General features: G+C 41.5%; 1 long non-coding RNA gene across 1 annotated transcript; it reads right to left on the minus strand.

Annotated features, from left to right (window-relative positions):
- Nucleotides 1-1657: 1657 nt before the first annotated feature.
- Nucleotides 1658-19293, minus strand: LOC140254680 (uncharacterized). Its single transcript, XR_011904288.1, has 3 exons — nucleotides 18849-19293; nucleotides 3080-3166; nucleotides 1658-1852 (listed from the first exon to the last, which is right to left on the minus strand). It is a non-coding gene; the product is annotated as an uncharacterized lncRNA (long non-coding RNA).
- Nucleotides 19294-20643: the final 1350 nt, after the last annotated feature.

The raw sequence follows: 20643 nt of genomic DNA on the forward strand, positions 1-20643 counted from the left end.
GGAGATTGCAGCAGCATGTTGCAGAACACTATTGCCTTTCATACCAGCTAGGTGGGTCTATTCATTGCTCACAATAGCTGATGGGGACTGAGGAGCAGAAATCTTGCTAGTTCTTTGAATTGCTACTGCCTGGCTTGCAGGGAAAAAAGCCAGCCCCTTGTTGCCTCTTCTGTCTGATGGCTGTGGCACTTTTCTCCTCGGTGTTATGGCTACAGTTAGTAGTAACTGCTGTAATTAACATCTTGGGCACATGGTGCAGGAGCAGTTTCACTGGAACCACATTGGAACGAAGGAAGCCTAATGCTGCCTTTGGTCATACCCTGTGCTGTTTTGATTTGGGAGTGGAAGGTTTAACTGAAGGCAGAACCTGGCTTTGCCTCTGTATGAATTATTTTAAGCTGTGGTACTTTTTTCCTCAGGGTTATCACTTGTATTATCTTTAAAGGTACGTAGTAACAGAGAAACAAACATCCACTGTTAATTTTGTAAACTCCCCAAGCTCAGGAGGATCAAGGACTGAAATCCTGTCTAAACTGAAGACAAAGTAATTGATATCTGCATTTCTTATTCTCATGCACTTTTTGCTTTATGCTTTTTCTCTTGTGTTCTTATTTAGTAAGCTCATTGCTGCACCACAGTAAATAAATGGAATGACACTGCCAGGTGCTGTGTAAAAGGAAAATAATACGAGTTGTAGTTTTGGTAAATTGCTGCATATGCCCTTCCCTGGTGGCTGTCACAAGATGTCAGGAATTGGAGCAGAGCCTGGAGCAGCCCCTCAATCCCCTGCTCCTCCTATGCCAAGCACTGCAACAAACACTCCTTTTCCCTGAACACTCTTATTCTCTTTCAGACTGTTTGCTCACTGTTCTACACCATCAACGTTGGTGCATTTCAGAGTGTAAACCAAAGGATTGTTCTGTGCTGAATGTTAGCATATGGCTTTTGACATCTGGTTCTCTATGAGCGATAAACTGCCAATCAGGAGGCATGCAGAATATAAGCATATTTTTGTCACTACCCTTACTAATCACAAAGATTAGTCCCCGCTTGGCAATTGTGACTGATGAACGCACAGAACCTATTCAAATATCCTCATCCATATTCATTTCTATTTAAAGAAATTAAATTCTTGTGAAAAATAATCCTCAAATTCGCAACAAAGCTGTTTGTTTTCCTGCTTAGGTGGCTTGAGTTCAAAGACATCCTGTTAAATATGCATAATTTCTTAAGATTCTTAAAAATTACAGCTTTTAATAGCATTTACCTTCCACTTCATGAAAATCTCTTTTAATGTCACTGGAGACCTTTGGAGCCTGGACAGGAGCTTCCTTTTCCAGCCCAGAGGGGCAGAAATGTCATCATTTGCAGAGCACAGCAGCTTTGCCAACACCCATTGGCACGCACAGTTTGAATAACAAACACTGAACACCAACAAGCATTTATAAATCTTTAAAGAACAAAACGTTAAAACAAACCATCCCAAACTGAAAGAAAATATTAATGAAGAGAAGGGGGTAATTTGTCCATCCTGATTCTTTTGACTTTTGTGGAAGCAATTTATTTATTTATCTATTTTAAAGAAATTGACTTTCATCAGCCATTGAATAGACATCAGAGGGAGCTGCTTTTCAGTGGTTGTCTACGAGCAGTGAGTGTGAAGGATGCGTTCTAAGCAAAGATTCATCTAATGAGGCATCGTATTAATAAGAAAAATATCTTCAAGTCAAAGCAAATTGTTTCTAGTAGTCAAAGGCAGATGAAATTGAGAAGATGAAATAAAACCAAAAGTGAAAAGAAGATGGAGTTGACTGAGCCACTAATCAGTGTGGAAGCCCTCAGCCCTCGTTACCTGGAAAAAAATATATTGCCAAAATGACTTCCTGAAGACAATTAGAGCAGAAAACAGGAGGTGAGATGAATTGAGAGGAACACGTATGGCTGTATAGAAATAATCTATTTTAACTTACATATAGTTCAAGTGTGTTTAACCTGTTATTTCATAACTCCAAAACCTATGATTGAAAATATCTGAATACTAATAGAAACAAATAAAAACCAAGAATAACCCGATACAGTTGGCCTACTTTCTGGTCTCCTGGTAATCCATCACCTCTTTATATGGTACATACTTTTAGTCATGTTCTTTGTTTGTGTATATATATATATATATATATATATGTGTGTGTGTGTGTGTGTGTGTATTTACTGAGCAGATTTCAAGATTTAGCTATTACCTGTAGGTAATATAGATATCTGACTGGCTTGACTGTAACTACATACTAGGTAGGTTATTTTTCATTAGGAACATGGAGATCAGTATTGGGCCTCATATGTATAAATTCATTATCTTGAGGGGTTCTTTCTTTAGATTGTCATTCAAAATCCCTATTGCTAAGCCAGCCACAGGTTGCCCAAGGAGGCTGTGGATGCCCCATCCCTGCAGGCATTCAAGGCCAGGCTGGATGTGGCTCTGGGCAGCCTGATCTGGTGGATGGCTACCCTGCACGTAGCAGGGGGGTTGAAACCAGATGGTCATTGTGGTCCTTTTCAACCCAGGCCATCCTATGATATAAATACAGGATGATAGATTTTCAGGGTAATTTCTTGTTACACAAAGAAAAAAAAAAAATCATAAAATAGAAATAATAACAGAATTATCTAGACATAAAAAGCAGCCCTAATTCTTCCAAGATGCCATCCTAACAAGCTGAGATTACTGTCATGACCTTATAAAAATGACTCAGGTTACAAAACTGCAGAAATGTGAGAACTACCTGTGATTTCCACCTTTGTCTTTGTGTGCACAGGGAAGAATAATATGCCACCTTATGAGCAGCACATCAAAAGGAGATGGTAAATCTGCAGGCTTGTGTCTTCCAGCTGTCCTCCCAGAAGAGTGCTTTGATGTCTAACAAAGGGTCAGTTGTTGTTCCACTCTTTAATCTGGATAAATTACTAGGAGTGCCTCTCTGATCTTTTCTTATTTTTGCAAAATGTGTGGGAATTTGGAATCTTTGTAACTTCTACTGTGCAAAAGACAGTCAAACAGAAGGAAAGAATGGCAGAGATAACTTACATTGCCGCAAACACTGCTTCTTCAGGATACCAGGGAAAACTGCGAGGGTTCAAGTCTGTGAGACAGATCATTCCCTGGTGGAGTCTCCTGAAAAGTAAAATGCAATTGAGCAAATATGTTAGAATACCATTAAGCATCTATTTCTTCATTAATCTCCCTAACGTTACCATCATTTACATGGCGAGAAAGTTTTCCAGAACTCAGCATGTCAGAAGCCAGACCGCAGGAGACAACTGCAGAATATTGCCCTGGTCTGATTTCAGGGATGCAAAGATTGCTCATTGACTGCTAAGAAAACAATGCTGTTTCCTCATGTCTCTCAGATGAAAACATCAGCTCTGTAGTACAAAAAGGGGTATCCTCCATTTGGGGTTTTTGGGGTCAGTGGTGGGTAGGAACCCATTTTTCAGCAGACCCCATCACCCCCTTCTCTTGGCCACTTCGTGCTTTCTCCTCAAGAGATCTTAATACGCCGGTGGGAAGCCGTGCAAGCAACGGCAGTCTGAAGGCTGTGTTTGTTTATGGCGCTTCGGGCTATAAGCTCTGCACGGGCTCGGCAGTGCGGCAGCAGCACCGCGCGGTGGCACGAGACAACCACGAGTGGCTGCAGCCTCCTGCAGGGCAGCACGGGCGGGGAAATCCCTGCTGCCCTCCTGCTGTAGCGCGGGGTGGGCAGAAAGCTGACCAAAAAACAGCCAACGGAAACCAACCATGTCCCTCCGTGTCACAACCAGACAGGTCTTGAACACCTCCAGGGATGGTAACTCCACCAGCTCCCTGGGCAGCCCATTCCAGTGCATCACCATTTCATCCCACCCTCCCTCCACGTTCTGAGAGAGCATATAGTGCCCAGAGGAGCATTTGGGTGATTAGACTGGAAGGTTTGGCAGCTGGCACTCACAAGCATTGAACTAATCCTATTGATCTATTGCTAGGCAGGCTCGGAAAGAGCAAGTTCACCCCCCTCCCCCATGAACGCAGAGATGACCAAACCATATTCAGTTCTTGTAACTTCTCATTAGCAAAAATGTTTGCACAAAGATGGCCTCGCTGGCTAATTTAAAGATGAAACATTAAATACTGAGTAAAATATAGAATTGCCCATTTTGCCCAATGTACCACACATGAAACTTCTAATAACATAATGAATTGTCTTCCCCCCCAATTCACGCTATGATCTTTGTGAAGGAATCAGCTTCTAGTAGGGAGTCAAATTCATCACGTTTTGAACATTTCAAACACATAAATGCAGGTACACAAAGTTGAGCTCTGAAGAACACGTGAGTGCTGGTGACCCTGCCTGCACACCTTGCAACTTCAGAGCCTTTCCCAGCCCAAGAGTGGCCAACATTATTTCTGATCCTGATGCAACATCAAAGCAGCACAAAGTCCAGTGTTACACCCCTACAACAACAAGGTGAGGACTCCTGTTTGCAGGATACTTCACTTTTCAAAGAGCATCACCTTCCTTCCACATCCCCACACATTCACCAGATAGGAGCAGCATGTGATTTCCGCAAGCAGAGCAGAGATAGCAGGGAGCTTAGCTCTGGTATTGCTGTTAGTCTTGAAGCCTGCATGTACCCAGCTCACTGCTCCACTGAAACTTACCATATGTGAAGAGCCGTGGTGCTGCGTGCTCTCTCCCTGGGAAATTAGACTTGTTACTAGCAGTAACCTTTATCTCTGCGTGACATCCAAGCTGCCAGGAGAGCACGGCAACCCTTTCATCCCTGTGCTCATGCCCTCCCTTGGCAGAGTGTCGATCAAGTCTGTCATGCGCTCCTTTTGCTGTAGTTCTGGCACACTTCACAGGAGGCGCAGAATTACAAGGTTTATACCATGCTTTATCACTGCAGACACTGTTTTCCTACACAGCCTCCTGCATTCCTCTCCAGTTAGTACAAAAGAAAAAAAAAAGCCCTTATCTGCTTCTGCTGGGCATGTGACTGATCCTCTCACCTTGTTTTCCTTAAATTCGGTGGTGACCCTGATTTCATACAGATCACTAAGGCCATTGTGCCTCCTGTTTCAAGGCTTATCTGCCTAGCTGAAAAGCTTCTTTCATTCCTGTCTTTTCTTTTTTGCTAAGCCCCAATCTACTACATTTATTTATTTATTTTAATGTTCCTTTAATGTAATTCCATTTTTTTCCTTAATGAATTGAATTATATAAAGCAGGTATGACTAAATTTTGTCATTCAGGAAGTTTCACTCATATTTCTGTGCAGATAACAAATCTTCATCAAGCCATACTGTAATTGGACTTTCATCCCAAGTCTGAAATGTGCTCCATCCAAACTACAATGAACTCATTTTAACTTTGATCCCCTTGCTTCACTCTCTGGTTTTCATTATGTTAAAAGGAAGGGAAGTTCATTCAAACAACTTAAATTCTGCAAAGCCAGATCTGTCTGAGTGTTAAGGGGGCTGGCTCAGAGTCTGAAACAGAACAAAACTATCCTGAAATTTTGGTGTGATGAGGAAGCCTTAAATAAAGTTACAGTAGATTGATAGCATGCTTATTTACACTGCATGCCTCTGATGTCTATCTATATGCAGAATAGAAACCGCAGTTGGTAAAAAGGCAGCATCCAGCTGCGTGATGGGAGGCTCATCATCTCACAGACAGGCACTTCAGGTGCTTCTTTTCCCTGTTGCAGAAAATCTTGCACAGGTTGTCAGATATATGGCTCTTAGAATATGATTTCCCCCCCTCCCACCCGCCAGACAGGCCTGAAAACAGTGTTCCAATAGATCTGATAAGAAATACACATTCTGATTTGTCCTCTCCGGCATATCTCACCTTGGAAATTACACTTCATTAAGAGAGTCACACTTCCTTGAGGGTAAAACTTCAAAATCAAGAAGCTGATACTACTAACATTCCTGAGCAAATCCACAACAAAAGAAAAATATCAGAGATACAGCTCAGCTTCAACTGCTCACAGTCTGGATTTCATAAACTCTTCAAATAATTTGCTATTTTAAAGACCATACTCTTGAACCAAATAAGATTCAGGATTCATTTTTCATGGATGTAAAGAATCCAGCCCCAAAAGTTACATGGTAAAGCAAATCCCTAAAGGAAATTATCTTCAGAAATGACTATTGTGACTTCTGTATGCCTGGAATTAGCAGAGCACCTTCAAATATGGAAACATCAGCCAAGGCACAAGGACAGAATATCCCACAGGAACAGGCACAGGATGGCTCTGTCTTGAGTGGAAAACTCTTGTGGGAAACTGATGTCTTGGTAGGAAGTGGCCAACCCCACCTGATTTTCACACCTCCAGAAGCCAACCAGGAGATTTCTTTGGCCCCACTGCATGAAGGAACAAGTGATTTTTTTCACCTCTCCATCTCTAGTAACTTGACTTCAACAACCATCGGAACAGGCTGCCCAGAGAAGCTGGGCAACCCCAACCCTGGAGGTACTCAAGGCCAGGTGGAACAGGGTGCTGGGCAGCCTGAGCTGGTGTGTTGGAGCTCAGCAATCACCTAAATAATCAAACAAGTCCCTTCCAACCTAAGCCACTCCATGTTTCTGTGCAGGTCAGGTTTAGTACGTTAATTCCCCAACCACACGGGCAAAAGTTTCCTTCCTACGTTTTGCTGTGCCTCTCTCAGAACAGACTTCTTGGAATATAACAGGAATTAGTACAATTACTGGGACTGCTGCTTTTCCAGCCACCAAAGAAAATCCAAGATAGGTTCTTTCCTCTTTCTCATCAGACTACATTGATCATTAATTCTGGAAAGCTTTGGTGGGACTCAGGTAGGAAAATGTCACATATTTGTGTGTGACAATCAGGGAAGATTTACGTAGATAAGGAGATGTGGAGAGGGAAAACTCAGAAAGCATAATAAAACTCACCCAGTGCAGAAATAGTAAGAGATCAATTATTTCTTTAATGAAAAAGATTGCATTTACTGTCCAAGATCATCATGTTCCTGGGCCAGAGAGGAGCATCCTATTTTTAGGACCACAGACTGATTTGCTGTTAGCTCAACAGGAGGTCTGAGACAGAAAAATAAAAATAACCAAACTTGCTTTAAAATCTCACGAGTTTCAGGACTTGATTCGTCATATTCATCTGCATGCAGTCAGTCACACTTCATTCTGACATATCTCTTCATCTGATCTCTTGCTCACTCTGAAAGTCATGTCTCTGCTTTCTGCCTGTGAGCTGGGCTCAGATGCCTTCAAGACCCTGTCTTTATGACATTTTCCTAGTTATGAATTTGTCTGCTCTGGTTCGGGGGACTGCAAGATACAAGAAATCTCTGCAATTTCAGATGTTATAGTCTAAATAAGATGTCACCATGATATGGCAAAGTGACATCAATGCAGAGCAGGGCTGAGATACACAAAAAGAGCTGAAAATAACCCCCATTCATCCGTGCATATCAGATCTGAGGCATCAGTTCCTGGAAACCTCTCAGGGCACTGCTGTAACAACCTGCTTCCCTCCGCCTGCTCCAGCACAAAACGTGTAAGCAGAACTTTGCTGGCAATGAATATCGCTGTGCTGCTTTAAGCCTCAAGCCAGTGCTGTAAAGGTCAATGTAAATAGCTCCTTAGTTACCCCTCAAAGACTTCAATAAAGTACTGCAATAATGAAGTTGCTTTCATTTGTAGCCTTTCCTCTGAGAAACGAAGGCCAATGAACAATGTACCTGACTGCTGTAGAACAGAAATATCACTGATACTTGGCAAAAAAAATATGAGATGCTGGTAGTTTTAAAACAACCTCAAGTCCCTCCATGGTGACACCCCCCAGCTCTGCTCCTCCTGGCTTCAAAAACAAAACAAAACGGGGGGGAGAGGGGGCAAAAAAGAATGGTGCAAGACTTTGTAACATCTTTAAGGCTCTTAAGCTTTTCCTTTCAGCGTAAAGGAAAACCAACAAGCCAAGGAAAGGCTGACTCTACACAGTAAGGCCAAGAGATCCATGCTATTTTGTATTGCTGTGCTGAGTTTTAGTCTTCTGAATAGCTGTTTTGTTTTAAGCTTCATTTATGAGATTGCTGTATTTATGACCCAATCAGTGACTATGACCCATTAAACTAATACTCAGCATTAGCTGCTGAAAGAAATTTGGGAAGTTAACCACAGAACAGTTTAAAGTGACATAAAGGCTCAGGCAGTCACTTACTCGACTCCGAAGTGCCAATTATGTAAGAACAAAAGATATCCTATTTTGCAAAGGACAGAGATTGGGGAAACACCTCAAGCCCTCCTAACTGAGAGAGTGCCACACAGGAGATGCATCAGGTTTTTGTTCTTTAAGGATATGCAGATTAACTGGCCCTCAAACTCAACATGGTTATTTAACACTGAGCATTTTGTAACTGGAACTGAAATAGAGGAACATACAGAAGGCTGGTGTATATTAATGTGAATAGTTAAGTATCAAGCAAAACTAGCTCTTTCACGTCACTGGCTACTCCTGTTTTTAGCTGCAAAGTTTTACTGGAAGATGTAATTTGGATGCTGCCAATTCTAACCCATGCCAGAGAACAGAATGCCTGATATTTGCAAAATAAAAATTAGCATCAAAAGCAGAAAATGGTGTTAGCATAGCATTAAAATAGTTGCTGTGATAGCATCCTCCTATACCCTCCAAATGTGGAAATCCAAGTCTATAAATGTACAGTAGGCATCTTGTTATGAAACAGCATGGTAAAGTTCAAGTGTTTTGGAAAACACTAATTCTGCAGACTGGAAAGCTCCTCAGAACTCCAAGTAGAGACCATTGCATCAGACTCAGCACTCCAACAGCTAAATTCCATTAGGGATTTGGGGCACAGCACTCAAAGATGCCTCCATCAGATGGAAGGTACAGCATGACAGCTGAAGCAAAGAAGTAGATGCTTCACTCCACGCTCTTTCAGTTTTGACCCACTCACTTTCTCAGTCTTGGTTTCTTTTGTGATCAAGCACATAACCTTTCAAAATACTTTTAAAATATATATATTTTTTCCTTGTAAACTTAAGTTTCAAAAACCTGCAGTAAAATACTGACCTTGCATAGCATTTAATAGTACTGGAAGACAAATTTGCAAAGGACTGATTCTACAAAAGCTAATAATGAGAAGAATTATTCCCAACTCTGACAGCAATGCTAAAGCAGGCTTCATTAATGTTGCTGACTGTGATTAATGGAGTTAACAAAACTAATGAGGTTTATTTACTTCTATGTGTGTAATATTAGTTGTGGGTTTCCCAAGCAGCAGAATGATGTTAATATCTAACTACATTTCATATGTACAAAGTGATTAAAAAAACATTTGAAATATCTCTTAAGGAAAGAGGAGAAGATGAATGATCTACTTTAAGTAAAAGGAAGTAAATGAGAACAAATAAGTGGAGCTGGGTAAAGAACTTGGAGTGAATAATTTATTTTATTTATTTAGCCCTACTTTTTTCCCCCCCTTCTCATGGGATCCACAGAACTGAAGAAATTTACTCAAACCTGTTTATCATAGGAATTTGATAGATTAAAAAAGACCAAACAAAAACTACATAACAGTGGAACTCAGGCTTCCTAGTGAAGGAGTAAATGACAAGGGAAGCCATACAGTGGTATTTCTGTTCTCTCATTAGCTAAACAGAAACATTCCAGTACCAGCACCACTAATTCTCCACTTGGAAATAAACACTAAGAATTATCACTGTTCGACAATCCTACTGCTCAAGGGTATTTGCCAATACATAAAAGACAGACTGTATTTCTTTTCAAGTCTGTCTATGTTAAAAGGGTCAACCCTAGGATGTAATCAAATTCTACCTCCTGGTCAGTTGAAATATATCCAATAAGTCCCTTTTCTGTGTAGCTCAATCCCTCTTTGGAATCTGCAGTTCCACTGAATTGCCTCCTGACATATGTTGCTGTGTATCTGGAGCTTTCACTCATTCTTCAAGCCTCCAGCTAGATCAGGCCACTGCCAGCAGTGTCTGTAGTCCCTGTTCTGTATCTGGTTTCCTAAATCCTCTACACAAATAAATCAAAGGAGATCTGGAAGGAAAACAAATATGCAGACTGATCCTTTGAATAGCTCATCAAGCCAACCTGAGATACATTAATGCAGCGCTTGAGGGAAAAAGGAAGTCTTAAAATCCCATGGAGAACCTCCAAAACAACCCTAAATACCAACATAAAAGCAGAGAGTCTACAGGCTAATGCATGAACCTTCCCCCTCAAGGTGACCCTAATGATAGCTCTTGTGGTTACAGCAGTTTTCTTGGAGGAAATAAGCTATAGGAGCAACATTCTGGGAAAAAAAAAAAAGAAAACTGGCTGAGGCCTACATGAAGCTGAACATTTTTCTTTGCCAGTGATGTTAGCAGATGTTAATGTCCACAGCATCTCTCAGGCACTTGGCTCAATAGATGTACAAACAATGAAGGTAAACAAAAAAGCTCCTTTGAACACTCACCTACACAAACCTTGTAAATTCACTAGTTCCAAGTGCATGAAACCCATACAGCAGGAGGATTTAAAAGGTACACAGAGATGTCAATAGCAGATAACAGAAAAGCAGTCCACACAGAAAATGCTGTATGTCATTTACGGGTGCAAATCAGCATATGCCAGTAAATGATGAAGTATTGCATTTGGGGAAAAGGAACATGAACAAATAGAAAACAACAACAAAATCATAGCTTAACTACATCAAAGTTGTCTCGTTTCTGCTCACTGTATTCTGATTCATCCATTTTAAACCACTGCCTGTCTAGTAATAGAAATACCTTGATCAGTATGCACTCATGCTTTTGTTTAAGTAGGCTGAAACAAGCTTTCTGGGCTCTGCTGATGGCAGAGATAAGATCACTCAGCCTGTTCCTGCAGAGCAGCACCCACACTACTCACAGTAAGGCTTTTCTCTGTAGCCCCCCAATAAGAAACTGGATGTTCCTGGTATTGCAGGCCCTGTCGTTTTGATGAGCACTTGAGGAAGACGTAACAGTGTTTCAGCTGACGGAACACACTGCAGAACTGTGTTGTATGCTGTACAAATGCTTCAAGGAATTTACAGGAACTTAATCTCACTAAATTCTTACAAAATCCTACAAACTGCACACTGGAGTCATCTCTGCTGGCAGCCTTTTATACTAAAAATACATCTTTGCAGAAAGCCACACATTTGAATCCTTAATTACACAAATAGGCTGATCTTTTTATTTTTATTTTATTTTATTTTTTTTTCTGAAGCAATGCCAAATCTTCATCCTTAGGGACCACACACATCAGAGGCAGGCAGTGCAATAGGGCCCTAAATCACAACACGTGAAGCTGTGCTGTCCTTTCTAGTGGATGGGTTTAAATGTCAGTGACAGTTTGTTCTAAGTTGTCAAAGGGACACTGATTACAGGAAAAATAAGTGTGCCAACAGAAGTTACTGAAAGTCCTAGAAACCTGGATGAAAGTCTTGTCCATGTTCTCCTACTGGCAGTTGTCAAAGCTTCTGTTCCTGTTATAACTGAACTGAAAAGAATGTCATAGCATCTGTAGTAAAAATGGTTCTCTAATGGAAGAGGACAAGGTGGTGCCTTGTTAAGTGAAGCTTTTCTGATTGGGCATAATCTTCTGCTTGTTTTGCACAAGGAGAAATGAATACTCCAGGTGTATCTCAGGTACAGCAGAGTCTTAAGATGTTTGGGACATCCTTCTGAATGCAGATTTTAAGTGGGTCAGTGATAAGCACCTTTTGATGCTTCTAAGCAAATACTTTGAAGAGTACAATCCACTGGACTGCACCCAAGCCTTATTAATTTGGCACTATGGCTGTAGCTAATATGTTTTGAGCTGATAGCAATGGTCGATACTGAGCTCTTGAAAATTTGCCATCATTGACTTGCCCAAGGTCACAGTGGAGGTCAATGGTAGACTCAGATCCCAAAATGATTTGATCCTGGCTATTAACCAAAAGTATATTCTCTTTCATTAGACATATAGTGCTGAGTCCACAGGAGGTATGCAAGATAAAAACCTGAGGCAGAAGATCCCTTTTTGGATCTGGTTATCACTAGCAGAAAATGAAATAGGTAGGTATATACAGAATCTTCTATTTCCACTTAATGTTTCAGCTCATTAAATGAGAGGAACCTGGAAAAACCTGCCGTAGGCCATGTCTTTTAGGTCTGCAGAAGGAAAAAACCCTTATAGCTTTTAATGAGCTCATGAGATTTTATCCTCTGTTACCACTAAATCCATCACTTTGCAACAATGAAGATAATTTATGGCTGCCTCGATTGTTTCTTTTATTTATAGGACAGTTTTAGTATGGAATTTAATCAAAGAGATTAAATGTCATACTACCTATTACCTTGCTGTTAAGATATTAATCCTATAGAAAGGCATATCAAACTCCGGATTAATCTAAAGGGAAAGAAATATGATAGCAATGTAATTGCTTTAGGATTCATGATTTTTTAACTTATTTAATCGGGGGAGAAGTTGAGATGTCACTACCTCTTGCAACACACTTGTTTTTCAGAATTAGAAATGGATGTGACTGTAGGTAGAGTTAGGTCTTGATTTAACAAACTGCTTAGCATATACTTACCCTTAATGTGCCTGCCTTGCCTTCAGTGAGACTTATGCATGTGTTTAAGAACTGCATAAGAGAGGATTAAATCACCTGCTTAATTTTAAGCACCTACTTAAGTGTTTTTTGTTAGGGCTTCAGTAAGCTATGTTACCTATTTGATGTGTTTGCCACTTAATAGTATCGTTTTAAAACTAAGAAAAGGGAATAAATATGCTGCCTATATTTATAACGCACATTCTATACAAAATGGTTTCCCAAAGCCCTTTATGAACCATAAACAGAACCACATTTCAGCAGTTGATTTCAAAGCCTTTTCTATTGTAAGAACATAAGATCGAGAAGAAACATGGTGAGACAGAGAGCAAAAACAGACATTCAACATACGCCTTCAGGAACTGTTGCAATTTCAGAGAGGAGAAAAAAATCTGTGACCACAGCAGCAAAGGAAGGTGTTGTTAACTTGTATTTTCCATCAACTGATGCACTTTTTTTCTTTTCTGAATCAAATTAGCCTACTATTTGTGGTAGAAGCTGTTTGCTATCACTGATCACAGTGATCACTGTATTATTAAGAATAAAAATGACCTGAATTACAACTACAACATTCTTCTCTGAGAAGGTGGTAAACATGTTATCCAAACTGGACATCAGTAAGTCCTTTTTCACAAAGTGCCAAGTACAGAGTTTATCACCTCTCTAGCCCTGCTGGCTGCACTATTTCTTACACAAGCCAGGATGCCACTGGCCTTCTTGGCCACCTGGACACACTGCTGGCTCATGTTCAACTGCCCCAAGCCTGTAGCATTTGCATGGGGTTGCTGTGATCAAAATTCAGGATCCAGCACTTGGTCCCCTTGAGCCTGCCCACATCCAACCATAGATCCTTCCTACCCTCAGGCAGACCAATACTTTCTCCCAGCTTAGCTTCATTTGCAAACTTACTGAGGGTGCATTCAATCTCCTTATCCAGATCCCCAATAAAGATATTGAACTGGACTGGCACCAAGGATGACCCCTGGAAAACAACACTCAGGACTGGTCACCAACTGAATTGAATTCCGTTCACCACCAACTCAATCATTCAGCCCATTTTTACCCGGTGAGAAGTACACTTGTACAAGCCATGGGCTGTGAGTCCCCAGAAGAATGTTACTAAGGTCTAGGTAGACTATATTCACAGCCTTTCCTCTACCTACTAGGTGGATCATTTGCCTTTTACAAAACCATGCTTTCTGAGCCTTATCCCCTGGCCGTTCAGTACATGCTGCATGATTGTACTCTAGATGATCTGCTCTGTGACCTTCCCCAGTACCGAGATCAGGCTGACAGGGCCATAGTTCCCCAGAGTCTCCTTTCAACTCTTCTTGTAGATGGGCATCACACTGACAAGCCTCCAGTAGTCTGGAACATCCATGGTTGGCCAGTACTGCTGATAAATGATGGAAAGTGGTTCGGCAAGCACATCTACCAGATCAATCAGGTGGATCCCATCTGGCTCCATAGACTTGTGATAGCCTAGGTGGAGAACAGGTCACAATTCTTTCTTCCTGAACTATAGGGGGGTTTATTCTACTGGGAACGTCCTTGTCGTTGCTCCAACCACTACTGACATCAGCTAGGTTAGACCTGGCTGAAGTAGCCAAAGAAGTGAGCAACTAGCTCCTTGTTTGCAATTCCTCTTGTCCCTTCCTACACTGATCACAGAGAAAAGGTTTTCTAGGATACAGCACCAACAAATTCCTAGCATTACCTTGACTTTCCAGTCTCATTAGGGCAGTGAGCACAGGGACTATCTTTCCATGTCATTCGGGAAATGCACAAAAAGCCTCAACAAGAAAACATCATCTGGCAACAATGAAATATTCAAGCATGTTTGCAGATGACAGTGCCTGTTTCTGATGGGGGAAGATTGTTTGAGAGAAGTTATTTGCACAAACCAGTGAATGATTGATGTGAGGCCAATAAAAGATTGATGTGTGAAAATGCAGAGCACATCTGCCCTAATTGAAACTCCTGGGTTCCTTGGGATTACAGGAGGGAAAATACTTCCTGCCCATGAGATTCATCCTGTCATCCTGTCCTCCAGAAAATATCTAATCAGTCCTTCTACTTATTTTCATGCTGATGGCCCCTCAATGCCCCCACCAAGACTATCATGGAGTTAAAACCTCACACACTGAGGACTCTGTAGGGAGTCAGGAGCAGAGCAGTCATGGAGAAGGAAAGCAGTAGAGTGAAGCTGACTGGTACAGTAATCCAGGGCTTCTGTTCTTTTTTTTTCTTGTGTGTGCTGAAGTTCAAAATGCTCCCTTCAGCACTGCCACCTCCACCCACTGACCATCTCTGTAACAAATAGAGCACTATCAACACACTTTCCAGTGGGCAGCACCTTCAATGCCAGGAACAATACTAGGAAATACCAATGAACCTGCTCGAAAGCATGAAATTATAAGCATTAACTCTCAGCCAGGGTTCACCAGTAGTTCACCAAGTTCCTTGCAGCCAGGAGCTAATTAAAGAGAGCAGAGTGTTTAAAGAATTCTTGTAATCTTGTTGTTTTCCTGCTAACTCCATTGGTGGCACAGCAATTAAGTACTAGCTACCGAGTATGTAATAATGCTGCAAAAACAGGAATGAACTGAATCATGAGAAATCTTCAGCGTCATCCTGGAATAGATTTGTTTGCTAATATCACTAATTTCGTCCATCCTTGAGAAGGGGAAGTAGATGGCAAAATACATGGCTCTGAAGCCTGAAAGGCAGCTGTCCATCCCCAAGGAGGAGATCCATGAAGTCAGACTGGATTCTAACTTAGAATTAACTCATTCCTCCCCCTCAGATTAGCCTATGAATAAAGTGTTTTCACAGCTATTAAGTGTCATAAGGCAGCTATTCACACGTCCTTTGCTAGCAGAATAGAAACAGGGTGACTGAAGGGACTAAATCTTCGCTCATTTGCTACATGCACCTTACACAGTGACCGAGGGAAAAAAATTATATATATTGAGTGATTTGCTGTCTGCCAAACTCAGTCTGGACACTGAACAACCACTGCTACAATCTCGCAGCTCAACAGAAGCAGCATTTATTTGAATAGCCACATAATAGAAAGGGATTTTTTCCCTCCTGCTAGCCCTGCTTTGAACACGAAGGTTGGACCAGAGTCCTGCAGGCTCTTTCCAACCTCAGTAACCCCACACCACCCATGATAAATGTCCTTCCTCCAGTCTTTAATACACAGATCCATTCCCATCAACATCCAGAGACTCTGCAGCTTGGCCTATCTCAAGAGAGCTCAGCCTTTGATTTCCCTGTGCTTCTGCCCCCTAATTTCACACATTAGCCAGAAGATGTATTTCCAGCGTCCCTGAAGCACTTGGGATTAAGAGGTGTAGCTGTTGCAAAGGCTGTGCTTGTAAGAAGACTTTTGCAAGATGTGAGCTATCCCTGCTCTTCCATTAAGAAAATATCATTTACACATTAGGACTATTATGTCCTGGTTTTACACAACTGCACACAAGGAAGAACAGTCATTGTAATATTTGCTCCTTATATTGGACTGTAAGGAGGTGTATAACTAGGCTGAGATCTGTATTATACAACTGATCTTCGTTACCCCAGTCAGCCAAGTTTTCTATTACAAGCCTTCAGAAGTTTATATCCTGACTATAAAAGTTCCTATGCTGAAAGTTGGTATAAAAGACCATAATTCCAGAGACAATCTGTTTTAAAATTTGAAAATAGCTTGCAACACACTTCAATAACATTTGTCATAGAAAAGCCAAAGAGTTTAACAGTCCCTTCATCCTCAGTGGAAACAGTTACCAGTGAAACCATCTTCCTAATAGGCATGAAGTGAAGCAGTTTAATGGAGCTTTCAGTTTCATCTGCAGAGGAAAAGTTTCGTGCCCATTCTCGCAAACTGTTGGAAGGAAATAATCTGACTACTTTTGCAATAAGGCTTTCCAAGCTTTCAGTCCTTATAAGCTACTTCTGAAGATTTTAAATTCAGAACTGGTTCTAAATTGTCCACATTGCTAACACAAGACAAGATCCAAATTAATAAAATATACAAGTGCTTTAAAAGAGTGATAGGGATGGAATAGGGGATATTTAAAATGAAAATTATCCTAGTCTTTACACTAGTCTTTTCCCCCCTCAGTTGTAAGTTCCCAGCCTCTAAAAAATGATCTCAGTTCAAACACTTAAGTCAGGTCTTTTCCCTTCCCCTTTCTGATTTCTGCTCAGCTTATCTGATCTAAACTCTTGTATTGCTGGCCCTGTCCTCTGCACAGATGAATGTCACTCGAAGCATGAGCAGAATACAGTTAACCACTGCTAACCTCAGCTCAACAACAACAAAATGCTTTTCAGCAGCATATGTCAGAAAAAATAATAATAATAAACCAAAGTCTGATCTAGAAAGGAAGGAGGGTGAACTGCAACTTGTTGCTCTGGATGTGAATGCCCAGACCTAACAGGTTCACAATAAATAACTCCAGGAGCAGAACAGGCTCAGACTGAAGTAAATGCAGGCCTGCCTGGGGGATTTGCATTGGAGCAAGACAGTATTTCAGAACTAATCAGTTCACTTTTGATTACTTCATTCTAAATTCTCACCCTACAGCTCCTGTGAAGGAAATCCTCCTTGAAAGAAACAACCCAGAACAAAGCTGCGATGATCTAAGCTGTATTTAGATCACTGAAATGAGAAAGATGTTTAGGAGCACCAGCTTTCCCTGTCTGTTACTCACATGTGTAGCTCCCAAAGAAAGAAGCAAGAGCTGTGTGCACAGCTGACAAGATAATCCCTCCATAAAATCCTCCTAACCTGATGAATATCCCCCTTTCTCAGGAAGAAGCATTGTTTCTTTGTTGTTTTGGACCAATTAATGTTTATTTTGATACAGATCTTACTATGACCCAGTCACAGGCCAGGTGAAAGTCCCATTTACTTTTTCTACCTATACATGTAAGAGGCAGAATTAACACCTTTCTGAAACCTAATGACCTGCAAGGTAAGTGGGAGGAAAGGGAAAGAGGTATGATTAATCTCCCACTGTTAACCATAGCCTCATTCTTTACAGAAAAACGCCTCTGTGAACATGAGAGCTTTATAGATTAAATTGTCATCCAGCATCTCAGTATGTACATACCCAGCCCCTATGGGGAATTCTAAGGTTCTCCTAAAGTTTTATTCACTGCAGCATGCTGTGCTGTTTCACACAGTATTTCTACCTGGGCTCACACAGATCAGTGAGAGCTCGAGGCTGGCAGCACAGCAAGAGCAACATGATAAACCCCCCAGGAGGGATTTGAATTCCCTCTTCTGTGCTTTGTCAGAAGGGTGCAAGCTTGGCTCCCTCCAACCTGCTGTTCGTGCTGGGGTATGGAGTTGGCTCAGCATCACTGCCTGATGGGGCAGCCCAGCTGGCTCTCCTTATGGCTGAGGCACGCAGTCTGCTGCAGGCTCTGATAGTTTGTAAGGCTGACAGAGACTGGTAGCCATTTGACATATAAAATATGCAAAGGGAGGTGATCTCACTGCTTCCCGACTCTTTAGGGCCTGAAGATACTTGTTCTACTGAGCACTTCTGTCTTCAGTCGCTTCCCAAGATTAAAAAAAAATAAAAATAAAAGGAGCGCTCTGCAGCAATTGGCATCACCTTTCTGCAGCGTAAGCTTTAAAACATGCAGGGAACAAACTGCCTCCATAGATTAGAGCCCTTTGTTATTTACTTAAAAAGAACTCTTTCTCTGGTGTTTTTTCCTTCTCTTTTAATGAGAATTATTTCTGAGTGTCATCACACACTTAAGGGCATAACCGCACTGCTCAGTGGTACAGCCTCACAGCAGGTAGCAATGACTGAAAACAAGGAGCACACGCCTTGCCTTTCAGACCAGGCAAAATCGGTGGTGAGCTCAGCAAAGCTCCTGTTAGCACTCTGACATCTCTAGATACACCCGGAAAGAGACTTCTACGTCAAGTTATTCCTGAGCTCTTGTCTGAGACACACCTTTGAAAGGGCCTGTACTCCAATTTTGGCTCAAGCCCAGGAGAAGACAAACGTGGTGCTTAGTAAAAGTCATGAGATAATAATCAGAGACTGGTACACAGCCAAGTACTGCTGTCCTTAGCTTCATGTTCTGACTATATCTTATCTGAATGCTAAGTGACTGTACACAACCTTTTCTCTCCTTGAATTCTTACCTGAGAGGTGAGAAAGCCACGGGTAGTTCCATGATTTCCTTCTATTCATCTTCTGAGATGGATACTGCTGAATATATCTCTTCCTCACTGCAGACAGCAAAGATGGCCTTTATTCCTTGCTCTCTCCTTGTTGGAAATTCCTTTGTTGTATACAGGCAGTTCTACCCTTATGTTAAGGAGCAACAAGAGCCAGGCTTTCCATAATAGAAGGAAAGCTAGGTGCTAAGAAACTCTACAGTTCCAGGTAACACAAGGCAACAGATGGAGTCCACGAGCCACCTAAGGAATCCATGTAGCAGCAAAAGAAACAGGTAGCACCAGAGGCATAGCAACAGCATGAGTGCAAGGTCCATCCATAAGACTAGGCTGGAAAGAAGCTACCTGTACAAGATACAAACAAGTCCACCCTGAAAACAAAATCAATAGCAGGGCTAAGAGAAAACAAACTCATAAGATAGACTGAGAAAAGACTAACCTCCATGGCATGAACTTAAATACACCTGTTGGGCCCAGGTGAGGCTGGTCAGAATCAGTGAGGTCTATTAGTGCTCTCAGGGCACTGCAGCGTTTATCATTGCCTCCCTCATTTCTATGCATTCAGCTCCCAGCACTGGCTGGGGCCTCTTGGTACTACTGCAAAACAAATAACAAAGCAGTTAAACGGTGATGTTAATTAAATTCAAGTCAGGTGCTGCTTGATGGGTGCCCACACAAACTGCCAGGAGGAGTGTAGCTGCTAATTAGCACCCATGTTGGCCAGAGCAGCAAGAATATCAATGTGTGAATAGAATACAGAGAGTCAACTACCTATACTGGAAGTTGTGAGCTAGTGCAATATTTCCATGTTGGGTTTTTTCAGACTAATAACATAGCAGCAAAAGAGAATATGTAAGACTGTGAAATTATATTCTGGATAAAAAAGAATTAAACCTTGCAGACAAAGATATCTTAAGAGATATACAAACTATGTAAAAACTCTGTGAATTAAAAAGCAAAACAAAACAACAACAACAACAAAAACCAGCAAAGTAATACAAGCCAAAATATGGAAAGCAAACTGGTTTGGTCATTTACACTGGGCTCTGTAGCTGGACTCTGCTGGCAATGTCAGTAGTTTCTAAGCTTCTAGCTGTATTGATTTTCTTAGCAGAAAAAGCCTAAGGTTATCTAAACAGTTTAGTTTCTTACTACTCAGTGCTGAATTCATTACTTTCTTTCTGCCCGAACATAATGCTCTGCGTTGCACATGCAGCAGTGATCCATAAGCCAAGCAAAATTGTCTGCAGAATCAGCTAACAGCCAGGGCCGGCGCGTGCTCAGTGATTAACAGATCAACACTTCCACAGCAGGCAGAGATTTCCATTACAGTTCCAGCACACTACCCAGAGGAGCAAAGGGCCAATTACCAGTGGTGTCAGTGGGTGCAGGTCCTGAATTCAGCCACATTTCTTTATTTCCTGAGCTGCGTTCAGCAGTGTAGCACTGGCGAAAAGGGACTCTCTGATGGCATTTCCCACTGGGGTAGCTGGTACTGAGTTTGCTGAAATGCTTTCAGTTTTTTCATCCTGAAAGCAGAACAAAGGAGAAACAACAGGAGTTTCCAGGTCAGGAATGTAATAATTTGCATACTAGGTCATCCCATCAGTGAATAATCCCTCTTCTGCCTGAGATTTGGAGGAAGGTAAAATCTCCTGCTGGGGCTGGCACACATGGAAAATGGCAGTCAGATCTGATTCCTCTTCCGAACAGACCCATTAATCACTGGCCAAACTAAATATTGTGTTAGAGAAGTCAG

This window comes from Excalfactoria chinensis, chromosome 7, assembly GCF_039878825.1.
Source record: "Excalfactoria chinensis isolate bCotChi1 chromosome 7, bCotChi1.hap2, whole genome shotgun sequence".
NCBI lineage: Eukaryota > Metazoa > Chordata > Aves > Galliformes > Phasianidae > Excalfactoria > Excalfactoria chinensis.